The sequence below is a fragment of the Triticum dicoccoides genome, chromosome 2B (assembly GCF_002162155.2).
Source record: "Triticum dicoccoides isolate Atlit2015 ecotype Zavitan chromosome 2B, WEW_v2.0, whole genome shotgun sequence".
Lineage (NCBI taxonomy): Eukaryota > Viridiplantae > Streptophyta > Magnoliopsida > Poales > Poaceae > Triticum > Triticum dicoccoides.
The window spans coordinates 519821198-519833915 of record NC_041383.1 but is presented as its reverse complement, the minus strand read 5'-3'; the positions used below and the strand labels follow the sequence as shown (position 1 = coordinate 519833915).

At 44.9% G+C, this 12718-nt stretch overlaps 1 pseudogene; it reads left to right on the top strand.

Annotated features, from left to right (window-relative positions):
- Window positions 1-4344: 4344 nt before the first annotated feature.
- LOC119367939 lies at window positions 4345-12166 on the top strand (annotated as a pseudogene).
- The last annotated feature ends 552 nt before the right edge of the window (window positions 12167-12718 follow it).

Sequence of the window (12718 nt, the reverse complement as noted above, 5' to 3'; positions counted from 1 at the left end):
ACCTCGACACCCTTCGTCGCATGTCGCCGCACCGCCAGTAGCAAGGTTTCATCCTGTCCTTCCCCTCCCATCGCATCTCCTTCCTCTCCGCTCGAACCTCATCCCTCAGCGGACGCCACACATAATCCATGGGATTCCTGCATATATAAGTTGATTCGTGTAGAATTTAAGTAGTGTTGAATCAATATTTGTAGTGATGTAGAATCCAAAATTAGTTCCATGGATTGCGTTCTGTAGAAATTTTAGTGGTAATCCGATTGCTATTGTGTAGAATCCGATTTTAATCGTGTATTTTGAGTAGAATTTTTTTGAGTGTCTAGAATTTTAGTGATTCAAGTTCAACTTAATTTGGTAGTGTAGTCTAGATTGAAATAAATAAGATGAACTCCTATAAATAAGATTGGCAGTGTAGAATTTGTTTATTTGTGTCCCCCTCTGTGGTTATTGTTTATTTGTGTATACAGTTACTAGTGTAGAATTATATTTAGCACTATAGTATCCAATTATATTTAGTTGAAATTGATTTACTAGTGTAGAAAACCGATTATACTTAGTGTTGATTTAGTAGTCTAGAATCCGATTATACTTAGTTTTCAATATGTTTTGTGTAGAATGACGCAACCATCATCATGTTGGGTGTGCAAGTTAAGGTGCGCTATCAGCCTTGCAACTGGCACATTGTTCGACATCTACTTACAGCCAAGTTTTGTTGCTGCAGCGGTAACAAATTATATGAACCTTCTAACAGTTAATTCATTTATTTTTGTTGCTATTTCCATTAATGTATTCTGTATGTTTTTTGTTTTTTCTTACACAGATTGTCCCATGCAATATGAGATTGGAATTCAATGAGCTCATTACCGAAGGCACCGTGATCTTCGACGTTCTTGGGGGGGCCTACATTATGGAGTTCAAGAAGGGACAAAAGATATCTCAGATTGGAGGAGATGAATGAGATCGTTTCGTTGCCCACGGGCATCTTACTGGGTTGAATTGATCAGCTTCTCCTTCGGAAGACAAAGTCCAAGGTTGGCTGTTATCTATCTCAACACGGAGGAAGATGATGATGACCCACTTGATGAAGCCCTCTATGCCCAAAGAATCAGCATGAGCGAGGAGGAATCAGGCAACCTCTAGTACATACTTTCGCCACGTGATGCCTACGTCGGGATGCCATTCGTGACCCGCCTGACAAGGCGAATGTCATGGTATGTTACTTAGTGCAGTAATTTGAAAAATATTCTACTTTAAAAATATTTTTGTATTTTTCTTTACTTTTGTTTTTTGTTTCCCTTTTTTGCTTCATTTTTGTATTTTTCTTTATACTTCAAGAACATTCTACATATATATATTCTAAGCTTGAGTGTAGAATAGGTCTACACCCCCAGTAACGCTATGTACATAATCTCGTGAAACACTGTATAAAATGTAATAATTCTAAAAAAACATTACTATCCAAATTTTAAATTTAGTACATTGTCAGAAAAAATTTACTATATTTTATATGCCACGTTACTATATTTGTATAGAGCATTACTAAGGGTGTAGAATAAACTATATTTTGTATAAAAATGTTGAACAAGTATCTGAAAAATGTTGAATAGGTATTAAAAAATTGAAGAAGAATTTGAAAAATGTTTGAATAAGTATTTATTTTTTTGAAACAAGTACTTTCGTTTTTTTGAATAATTATTAAAAAAAGTTGAATGAATATATGAAAAATGTTGAACTAGTATTTTAAAATGTGGAACAAGTATTTAAAAAAATGTTGAAATAAGAGTTAAAAAATGTTGAACAAAGTATTTGAAAAATGTTGAACAAGTCTTTTGAAAATGTTGAATAATAATTAAAAATATTGAACAAGTATATGAAAAATGTTGAACAAATATTTGAAAATGTTGAATAAGTATTAAAAAGGTTGAACAAGTATTTTAAAAATGTTGAAAATCATTCAAACAATGTTAAACGTGTGTACAGAAAATGTGGATCACTTATTAAAGAATATTTTTGACATATACCAAAATGTACAGTGAAAACGAAACAAGCATAAGAAAAAAATGGAGAAGAAGAAGAAAACCAAACAAAAAAATGGAAAAGAAAAAAAGAAACCAAATAAAAACCAGGAAAACCCTTAAAAACCATGAAAAAACCGGCTTAGTTCGCCTCAAAAAACGCCAACAACTTTTCACGTGGAAAGATACAAGCGCATTGGCTAGCGTCGCGAGCTCAGCTGATAGCTCTACCACGTGAGAGCTTGTGTAGCAATGCGTCAGAAATGCTCGCCCCGGAAAAATGAGACCGACATAAACCTTCAACATAGCACGCGTGCTCATTCTCTTTCATATTTGTTTTCTACCTTTTGCTTTCATTTTTATTTCCTATTCTTTTAAGAAAAATAAAATTATGTTCTAACAAATATATTTTTTCACCGAACAGATCTGTTAGATATTTAGGTAAAAACAGGAATGTTCTAACAAATTGTTTTTTTTTCGAAATGTTATACAATCAGATTTGGTACATTTTTAAATAATGTTCTCATAATTTAGAAAATGTTCATCAGGTATTTAATTTTTTTATGATGCATTTTTTTAAACTGTGTATTTAAAAACTCCATCATATATCAAAGAAATTATAATGTAATAAAAAAGTGTCACCATGTATTAAAAGTGTTCAGTGTTTATTCCAAAAACGATTGTCATTTATTTTACAATGTTCCAGATATTTAAACGTGTATTTTAAAGAAAATGTTTGTCATCTGCTTAAAAGTTTTCATTTTGCATAAATGTTTATCATTTATTCAAATAATTGTCGGACATTATTTGATATGTTTTTTAAAATGGAAAAAATAAACAACAAAGAAGAAAACAAAGTAAATGGAAAAGGATACACATAATAATTAAAAACAAGACATAAAAAAACCGATGGAGAAAAATACAAAAATTCTTAATAAGAAAAAAAACCTGATGAAAGCTTTCCCAAAAGCGGATGGGCCAGCCCTGATAGAGGCGCGTGTAAGAGAGCGCTTGACACCCCTTTATTTTAAATAGAGCAGCTGAGAAAAACAAGAGGACACATCGTAATCTTCTTCCCCACTATCCGCAACAATTCCCCTAGCTTCCATGCCGCCGCTGCCACCACCGTGTCGTTTCTTGAGTTTGTCTCCCTCGGAGGAGTTAGATAAAAAACGCAATGTTCAAGAAATCGTTAACCGGTAGCTGCTCGAACGGTTTAGGAGTAGTGATTAATCGGTTAATTGGCCTATTAACTGAATTAGTCAGTCGACCATTAATAGGTAGATTGAATAGGAACTTGCCAACGCATATATGAATTTCTTTATGTATTATACCATAGTCTCATGCTCCCACCTATGTAGTATACCAAAACATGCTACCTTACACATATGAAAATCGTAGAGAGGAGGTATAATTATTAATCCTACCTATTAAGGAGTGGGATGGGGTTGCAAGGGGTTACGGGCCCAAATTTGGGTTTTGTTTGCCCACCCGTTAATGGGCTAGCAGGGATTAACCGGCCTGACAACTGATTAATCGGTCTAACTGACCAATTGATCGGCCTGACAAGTTAACGCGATAAATAGATGCTATTCGATTCGGCCGTAGCGATTAACTGGCCCATTAACTGATTAATCGGATGAATTCTTGAACAGTAAAAAAATGCGCTGCTCTAGCGCTTGTTAGGTCGATCTGTTGATAGACGCAATGGCTAGCCAGCTAACAACTAGAAAATAGACTTGTTTGCGGTGCTAACAACTAATTTTACCACTGTACCAAACAGGTCCTCTGCATCACGAATACTCCAAAATATTATGTTATGTCAAAACCGTTGTATTGTTTACGGACTGACTAAACTATTGTAGTTTTCAATACTTTGATTTTTATAATACTTTGTTATCAAACAGGGCCCAAAGGTATATATAAACAATATATGAAAATGACATTGGGCATATGGTAAACTATAGTTATACTTGCACGGAGCACCGTCAAGCATCAACTAACCTTCCAATTTTTTGAATGTTACATACAAAACTTAAATAGTGTATTATATGTTTAAACAGCCTGACGTGGCTATAGTGCATCTTGGCACGCTCGGGAGACTCCTATGACTCGCTATGCCATGTCCCAGCCCACATTAGCTAAATGTCAGTCGATTGATTTTCAAATTTGGGTCAGTTGATTTTAGGAGTTCATTGGAGTGAGCTGGAGGGAAGGAAGGAGAAGAAAGGGACTCGTCGGAGGGCAACCCATTATCTATCTTAGGATTTAGGGTGAGAGCGGGGGTGGGGTGTCGCTGGAGAAAAAGCCAGACACGGGCGGGGCTAGAGGGATGGCCGAGGATGGCAGCAAGACCGGTGGTTGGGAGCGGTTCCCGGTAGGACGGGGAGGTGAGGCTGCGCGGGAGCGCCGCCGGCCGCAGGTGGTGGTCGCAGGCGGTTTGTCCGGCGGCCTGGGAAGGTGCTAGAGGAAGAAGAGGGCTGCCACCGGTTTGATCTGCATCCAACGGCTAAAAACGATCAACCGACTCAAATTCGAAATTCAGTCGACTGACGGTGTAGCCATTCCTGACCCAGCCCTCTGATTAAGCACTATACTAATACAGCCACGAGAAATGTGCACCCTACCGATCTAATCTCAGGGCAGACGTACGTGCCCGTGTCCGTGTGTATTGGCTGATGCGGTAGCTAGCCGCGTGCTGACGATCCGGCTACAGCTAGAGTCAGTCAGCGCGCGCATGGTTCACGAGCAGCACAACCACCGATCCGCAACAAACACTATTATACACCAGTTCTCTTCCTTCATGCGAGCAATTCCAAAAATCAACACAGGCCGAGCCTGTGTCGTCCCCATCACTCTGATCGCCACTCAGAGACTGCAGTTCCAAAAATCAACACATGCGAGCATGTGTTCTTTGGTCTTTAGCACATAAAAAAACACTACACATGGTTCCCTGCCATCTCATCTCAGAAGAAGAAATTATTGGCCCAGATTGATTTTTCTGCTAAATACCGGCCTATATAGGTGGTGCCAACGGAAGCCTTTGACGCTGCAACATAGCCTTTGTCATTACTCCATATGGGTGCAAGAGCAGTGGCGGCGGCTGTCCTCCCGCTTCTCCTTCTGGTTGTCGCTACCAGCGCCCACGGCGGCGCCCATGGTCGGCGGCCGATAAGCCGGACGAGCTTCCCCAAGGGCTTCGTCTTTGAGACGGCCACCTCGTCCTATCAGGTTCCCACTCGCTGTTACTTCATTGATCCATCATCCATGGATGCCGTAGGTCGTTGGTTTCCCTTCTTACTTCAGCACAATTTGTTAGCATGAAAGCTGTAACATAAGCTGATGCTGCGTGGCCGGACTGTCTTAGAAATACATGGACGGAGCAGGACAAAATGGACCGGAATTCTGAATGGTAGTAACAAGCTCGATCTGAACCCAGCAGTGATTGGCCAATTAACTATCTGCCAATTGTTTCTGGATCTGGTCTCCTCTTACAATTAACTAAAGATACACTCCTAAAGATATCTACATTATGGATTTTTTTTGGTTCTGGCATGGTCTTATTACAAATTTGCTGGACATTCACATGCATGCAGTATGAGGGTGGTGCAATGGAGGGGGGCAGGGGACCAAGCATCTGGGACAACTTCACTCACCAGCATCCAGGTATGTATATACATATTCTACATGCAGCCTACATATCTTTTTAGGGATCGAAAGCCATAGAAACTCACATTTTTATTTCACTGCATGAAATGTTCATAGTGTTTAACCATTGGATGGAAGAATCACACACGCACACTTCAAAGTTAATCCAACGCTTGGGAAAACATCGATTTGGATTTAACAAAGTGTTAGGCAACTTATAACCAAGAAACATGGTAATGATATACTATAGATACTACTCACACCTACAAAGCGTAAAATCAAATTTCCCCAACTTCGAATAGGTTAAACACTTTGATTTTACTTGGGAACTATATTTTCATGGTGTCCCTTCCAAGAAAATGGATAAACATGAGCAGAGTGGTCTTTCTCATGAAGGTAAAAACTTTGGCAGATAAAATCGCCGATAAAAGCAATGGGGATGTGGCAGTGGACTCCTATCATCTTTACAAGGTAGGGATAGTTTAGATGTCTTGCCTTTTTACTGTATCTTTTAGATTCTTGTTATACACTCATAGTTGTTGATTAAGATCAAACTGTGATAAGATCTTTGAATTTTAGTTCTCCCAAAAAACTAGGTGAGCAAGTTGGACAGAACAGAGCAAGTTGGGCCGAGGTGACCTCCTCCCCATCCCTTGGGCCGAGGCGACCTCCTCTGGCGCTCCCACGGGCGGCAGGGGAGGAAACCCTAGCCGCCGCCGAACCGCGACCTTCTCCCCATCCCTCCCCTCGCCGCCGCCAGGGCATGCCGGCGGGCGAAGCCCGCCCGGCATGGGCGGCGGCGGGGCGCTTTCTCCTTCTCGCGAGGCGGGATCGCCGTGGGGCGATCTACACTGGCCGGAACGCGGCATTGTGCGGGGCGCGGCGACGCTGGGCTGCCATGGTGGCGGGCGTGGAGGGCTGCACGAGGCGGGCTGCGTGCTAGTGATGGTTATGGCGGCCGGTGGTCGATCTGCCGGATCTGGACGACGCGGGGGCGGTGGCACCTGTGCTAGGCAGAGTCGGGCAAGATCCCCTTCGGGCTGGCATCCGTGGTGCATGCGGTTTTGCTGGTTGCTCGCCGGATTCGTCTTGCTGCTTGCGCTCGGCCTTGGATCGGCGCCGAGGCAGGTCGGGGAGGCATCCCCAGGGTGCTCGAGATGTGCTATTGGTGGCTGTGCTAGATGTGCAGCTACTGACGGCAGTGGAGTCCGACGGCCCTTCTCCATGGAGGCGGGACATGGCGGTGGTGGTCATCTCCTCCGTCGGAGGTGGTCGGCCTGAGGCTGGGTGGTCGGATCTCCAGATCCGTCATCTAGTCCCGGCTATGAGTCGGGGAAACATGGTTGCCGGTGAAAACCGAGCCGACGGCAGGCGATGGCGGCGTCCTCGCCATTACCTTGATGGAGGCATCGTCGTGTAACTACTGTCGACCCACTCGTGCTGCTCCGGGGAAAACCCTAGGATCTGGTGTTCCAGATCGGGCGATGGCGGCACTGTGGTGTCGTTTCTCTTTTGGGAGCATCGTTTGTGGAGCAGCGCTGGTAGTCAGAGGCAGGAGGTGGAGCGGCTTCGTCTTGCACGGAGCTTCGGTGGAGATGTCAAGTCATGCCTGACCGACAGGTGCTACGCTTTGTCATGCCTGGTCGGCAGGTGCTACGCACGACAAATCTTCCAAGGACTTCAAGCTGTGTCGGCTGCTGGTACCTGGCAGCATGGCGCTGAGGTGTATCAGTGGTGACCGCGACGTGCTCAGTTGTTTGCGCGCAGGGAGGAGGTGCCGTTGGGCGCCGTGGTGGCGTCGACGATAGCTTGACCGAGCAAGGTTGATGCATCAGTACAGTTCTGAAGATGGAGCGGTGGCAGTTGGCGGCGGCGGCCTCTGAGAGCACGCCGGACCAGTGTGTGCCCCAGACCCAGCAAGTGGCTAGGTTGGGGTCTCAGGTCTTAGATATTAGGCTTGGCCGCGATGTCTGTTTGGTATTAGGCCTAGGCTATCTGCGCCCCTTCATCAACTGGATAGGTGTAGCGACAGTTTGTTGCTTAGACGGCGGCTTTAGTCTTACTGTTGTATGACTTTGTAAGGTCTTGTGAGAATAATTAATAAAGTGGCCATATGCATCGCCCAGATGCAGAGGCCGGGGGTCATCCTCCTTTTCTAAAAGAAAAACTAGGTAGTACTGATCCTAATATGCAAAAAACGCAGGAAGATGTGCGCCTCATGAAGGATATGGGAATGGATGCATATAGGTTCTCCATCTCATGAACAAGAATTCTTCCCGGTATGATATTTTCAGACTTGATATTTCCACTATCATTTTTGTTCCCAAGTAGAATATCTTGCATTATCTTCCCATTTCCTAGTCGATATACGTTCACATCGATCTTAATGTCTTAATGCATAACAGATGGAACTCTAAAAGGTGGAGTCAACAAAGAAGGCATCAAGTATTACAACAACTTGATCGATGAGCTACTGTCCAAAGGTAGACTGTCTAAATGCAGTATTTAATTAGGTTTATTATCTAATGTATCAAACCGCATGGAACATCAGATCCTTTCTTTATTTCGTCAGACAATGCTTAAGAATTTGAAATCTTTATATATCTGCAGGGGTGCAGCCATTTGTGACCCTTTTTCACTGGGACTCTCCACAGGGATTGGAAGATAAATATGGAGGATTCCTTAGCCCTAATATCATGTAAGTCAACCACTATTTATCTCCTTTAAAAAACACTATCTATCCCTTAATAACTTGTATATGTTAACATGCAAAATAATCAACTGACATTGGTGCAGAAATGACTACAAAGATTATGCTGAAGTCTGCTTCAGAGAATTAGGAGACCGGGTGAAGCACTGGATCACGTTCAATGAGCCCTGGTCCTTCTGTGTCACGGGTTATGAAAGGGGCGTATTTGCGCCGGGCCGGTGTTCGCCCTGGGAGAAGGCAAACTGCAGCGCCAGGGATTCATGAAGGGAGCCATACACTGTAGCCCACCATCAGATACTCGCTCATGCGGCTGCCGCTACGTTGTATAAACAGAAATATAAGGTGACTGACCCAACCCTTCATCATACTATATATCATGCAGTTGCGGTTCATCCATGAACGTGATTGACATGATGCACATCGATGAAATGCAGGCTGTGCAGAAAGGGGAGATCGGAATAAGTTTGGTGTCAAACTGGTTCACTCCCTTGTCCCGTTCAAAATCAAGCGTCATCGCAACGAGACGCGCCATAGAATTCATGCTTGGATGGTAAACTCTCTGCATGTGTTTCCTGTGTAATTTCATTTTAGAAGTCTAGAAAAGAATGCAGATTGATCTCACCAAGAATAAAACCCCTGTAGGTTTTTGGACCCGCTCGCCAGAGAAGACTACCCTGGGAGCATGAAAGAATTGGTCGGAAACCGTCTGCCGCAGTTCACCAAAAAACAGTCTGCATTGGTGAAGGGTTCATTCGACTTCATTGGAATCAACTACTATACCACAAATTACGCGGGTAAGCTTCCTCTATCAAATGGCCTGAGGAACAGCTACTCTACCGATGCTCAAGCTAATCTGACCGGTGAGTCGATCACGCTCAGTCAATGATCAATCTGTCTCTGTTCTCATTTGCCAACCTTACAATGTTAAGGAAATGATCCCGTTTTAGAAAAACATGCTAACATTGCCCAATTATGTCAGGTATTAGAAATGGTGTCCCCATAGGTCCTCAGGTACCTTGCAACTTTTACCCACATAAACAAGTAAATCTTCCATCAATTTTCTCCCCCTTGTCTCGTGGTTTAGTTGACCGAGTAGATGATGTGCATTTAGGCTGCTTCACCTTGGCTCTATGTCTACCCTAAAGGGTTCCATGATCTTCTACTTTATCTCAAGGAGAAGTACCGGAATCCGACCATCTACATCACTGAAAACGGGCAAGTACATTTTCCTCCCCTGGAAATGGTGAGCAACCAGGTTGAAACTTATTTGAAAAAGTATTTGTCTTCTCTCTATATTTTAGGCGTCGATGAAGCCAACAACAAGAGCCTACCACTCGAGGAAGCCCTCAAGGACGATGCGAGGATAGAGTACCACCACATGCACCTTGATGCCTTGCTGAGTGCGATCAGGTCGGAGCTGGTACCTTGACTTTTACAATCCAACTATGTCAAGACATCAACTAAGAGTTCATTGTGCTTATTTTACTGTAGGGATGGGGCGAACGTGAAGGGGTACTTCGCATGGTCTTTGTTAGACAACTTCGAGTGGGCGAGCGGGTACACGGTGCGCTTCGGTTTACACTTCGTGGACTATGACCATGGTCGGAAGCAATACCCCAAGCGCTCCGCCGGCTGGTTCAAGAGGTTTCTCAACAGATGATTTCACAGATCAACTAGAAACCAACGAGAAATTATGGATTCATTGTATTTGGGGGTTTACTTCAGTACACCCCTTTTAACTGAAACATCGGTGGAGATTAAAACATACCCCTTCATATGTGAGGGGCCATTTTGGAATAAAGGAATTTTGCAGGAATTTCACGGGAATGAGGTTCTATAGGAAATTTTTCCAATGGGCCCTTTGGATTGTAGTATTGACTTTGAAATTTTCTATTGGAATCCTTCCTTCCATTCACATGTTGGAGGATTCTTAACATTTTCTAAAACCTCATGTTTTCACTTCCTTTGAGAAGTCCATGGATGTCGTTCCCTTCTTGGAGGCACTATCGTGGTAATCCTTTGTCTTTCATGGTGCTTCAGGTGAAAACCCGGATCCTTTGAATTGAATGGTGGCGGCACTCCGGTGTTGTGCCCTTCTTGAAGACATCATTTGGAGTCCATCTCCTTCGTGGTTCGGCTTCGTCTCTTCGCAGTGACGCAGTCACGGTTGAGAACTCTGTCGACTTTTAGTGATGCTCTATTTGTCCACTTGTTATTCGCTTTGAGTTGTCTGGGATGGTGTTGTTGTTCGTGGGTGTGTGTTTGTGGTGACCTGTTGTATGCGAGTGTCAGTATGTAGCTGGTAGAAGGGAAAGAAGCACACTCGCCGTTGCACGCCTCTATCACCAAGAAAAAACCGCCACAAGAAGAATAAACTATTTTACTATATCTAAGTCGCATGAGATTTTTTATCAAAAGATTAGTCGATGGAGATAGACTTAGAAAATAAGTATGGTTCAATGTCTAACAAAAAAAAGTGCGTTGCAAGAAACCGCACGTTCCTCTCCCTTGCAAATGCACCAAGTTGACCACGCTTTGGCTGCCTTCATGATCACATCAATCCAGTTGACTTATTTTGGCCGAGATCATCCAGCTGACTTGCACTCTTACAAATAGCTGATCAACATTCTCTGCTACTCACTCGTAGCAGTTCCATCGGTAAACATGGCCAACCACGTTGCACTTCTACTACTGCTGTCTCTCCAGCTCACCGCGTCATTCTCTCAGCAGCCCGGCGACGACCCGGACTTCCGGACGCTCCTCAAGATCAAGGAGCAGTTCGGCGACCAGGCCGCGCTGGTGTCCTTGCTGCCCGGCACCGACCAGTGCAACTGGCCGTACGCCTACTGCAACGAGCACCGCCGCGTCGTCGCCATCTTCCTCCAGAACGTCAACATCACCTCCACGATCCCACCGGCCATCGGCGACCTCGACCAGCTCCACACCATCAGCATCCACAGCATCCCGGGCCTCCATGGCCCCATCCCGGACACGTTCGGCAAACTCTCGCACCTCTCCATCTTCAACATCATGCGCACCTCCGTCTCGGGCTCCCTGCCGGCGTCGCTCTCCCGCACAAACCTCACCTCCGTCAGCTTCTTCGGCAACAAGCTGACCGGAAGGATCCCCAGGTCGCTCCAGGACCTGCCTTATCTGACCTACTTCGACGCCTCGAACAACCGCCTCGTCGGCCGGATCCCGCCGCGGCTGGTGAGCAACGGCGCGCGCGACAGGCCGCTGGGCCTGACGCTGACAAACAACCGGCTGACGGGGCCGATTCCCCGGACGTACGCGCGCGAGAGGTACTTCATGAACTTCCGGGTGGCCAACAACAGGCTAACGGGGGACGCGGCGTTCCTGTTCGGCCGGCGGAACACGGTGTACGATATCGACCTGTCCGGGAACAGGCTGCGGTTCAACCTGACCGGCGTGGTGATGCCGGAGAACCTGCTGTTCCTCAACATGAGCCGCAACCGGATCTACGGCGGCGTGCCGGCGTCGCTGACGCAGTTGAAGAAGTTGACCACGCTCGACCTCAGCTACAACCAGCTCTGCGGGGAGATACCCACCGGCGGGAACATGGGTCGGTTCAAGCCGGAGACCTACGAGCACAACAAGTGCCTGTGCGGGACCCCATTGCCGACGTGCTAGGTCGTGGGTCGCTGAGGCTGATCGACCTGTCACGTTCTTCTGTTTTGCGGTGATACTGCATTGCAATGAATAATTTCGGGCTTCCATCCGAGAGCTACTACTCTCTTTTTTTGGTGGAAGAGTTCCTACTTCCTATCAGTTCGGTATATACGCAAACCCACGTTCAATACTTCTGCTTTGAGTCAATTACACCACAAGTGCCTGAACTTGACGAAAAAAGTCAGTTTGATGCTAAAACTTGCGGCATACATTGAACTGGTGACAGAACTTGGCTTGAGCATGCATCTACGGTGCTAACCACGCTTGTATACGTACATGGTGCTGATATGGTGCGCCAGCATGGCACAGGGCCCACCCGTAAGTGACCGGGAGACAGACACAAGGGCATGTGACCTGGTTTTTTTGCGAAAACATGGCTGATTTTTTTTCAAGAAATAGCCCCTTGAAATTTTTTTCTTATAAAATGAAAGGTCATCATTGGGCCCCGCCCGTTAGTATGCATTACAAGGAGGATATTAATATGCAAAATATTTGCGGCGCCCCGACTTGTGGTAATCTGGCCAGCCGTACTATCCATCAGACCAATTACGATATGATATTCATTTTGGCAGCTTCTTTTTAGCAAATTCATTTTGGATAGCTTTTTTTAGTCTAAACACACTCGCTTTATTGATCAATGATGTTCATAGGGATACAA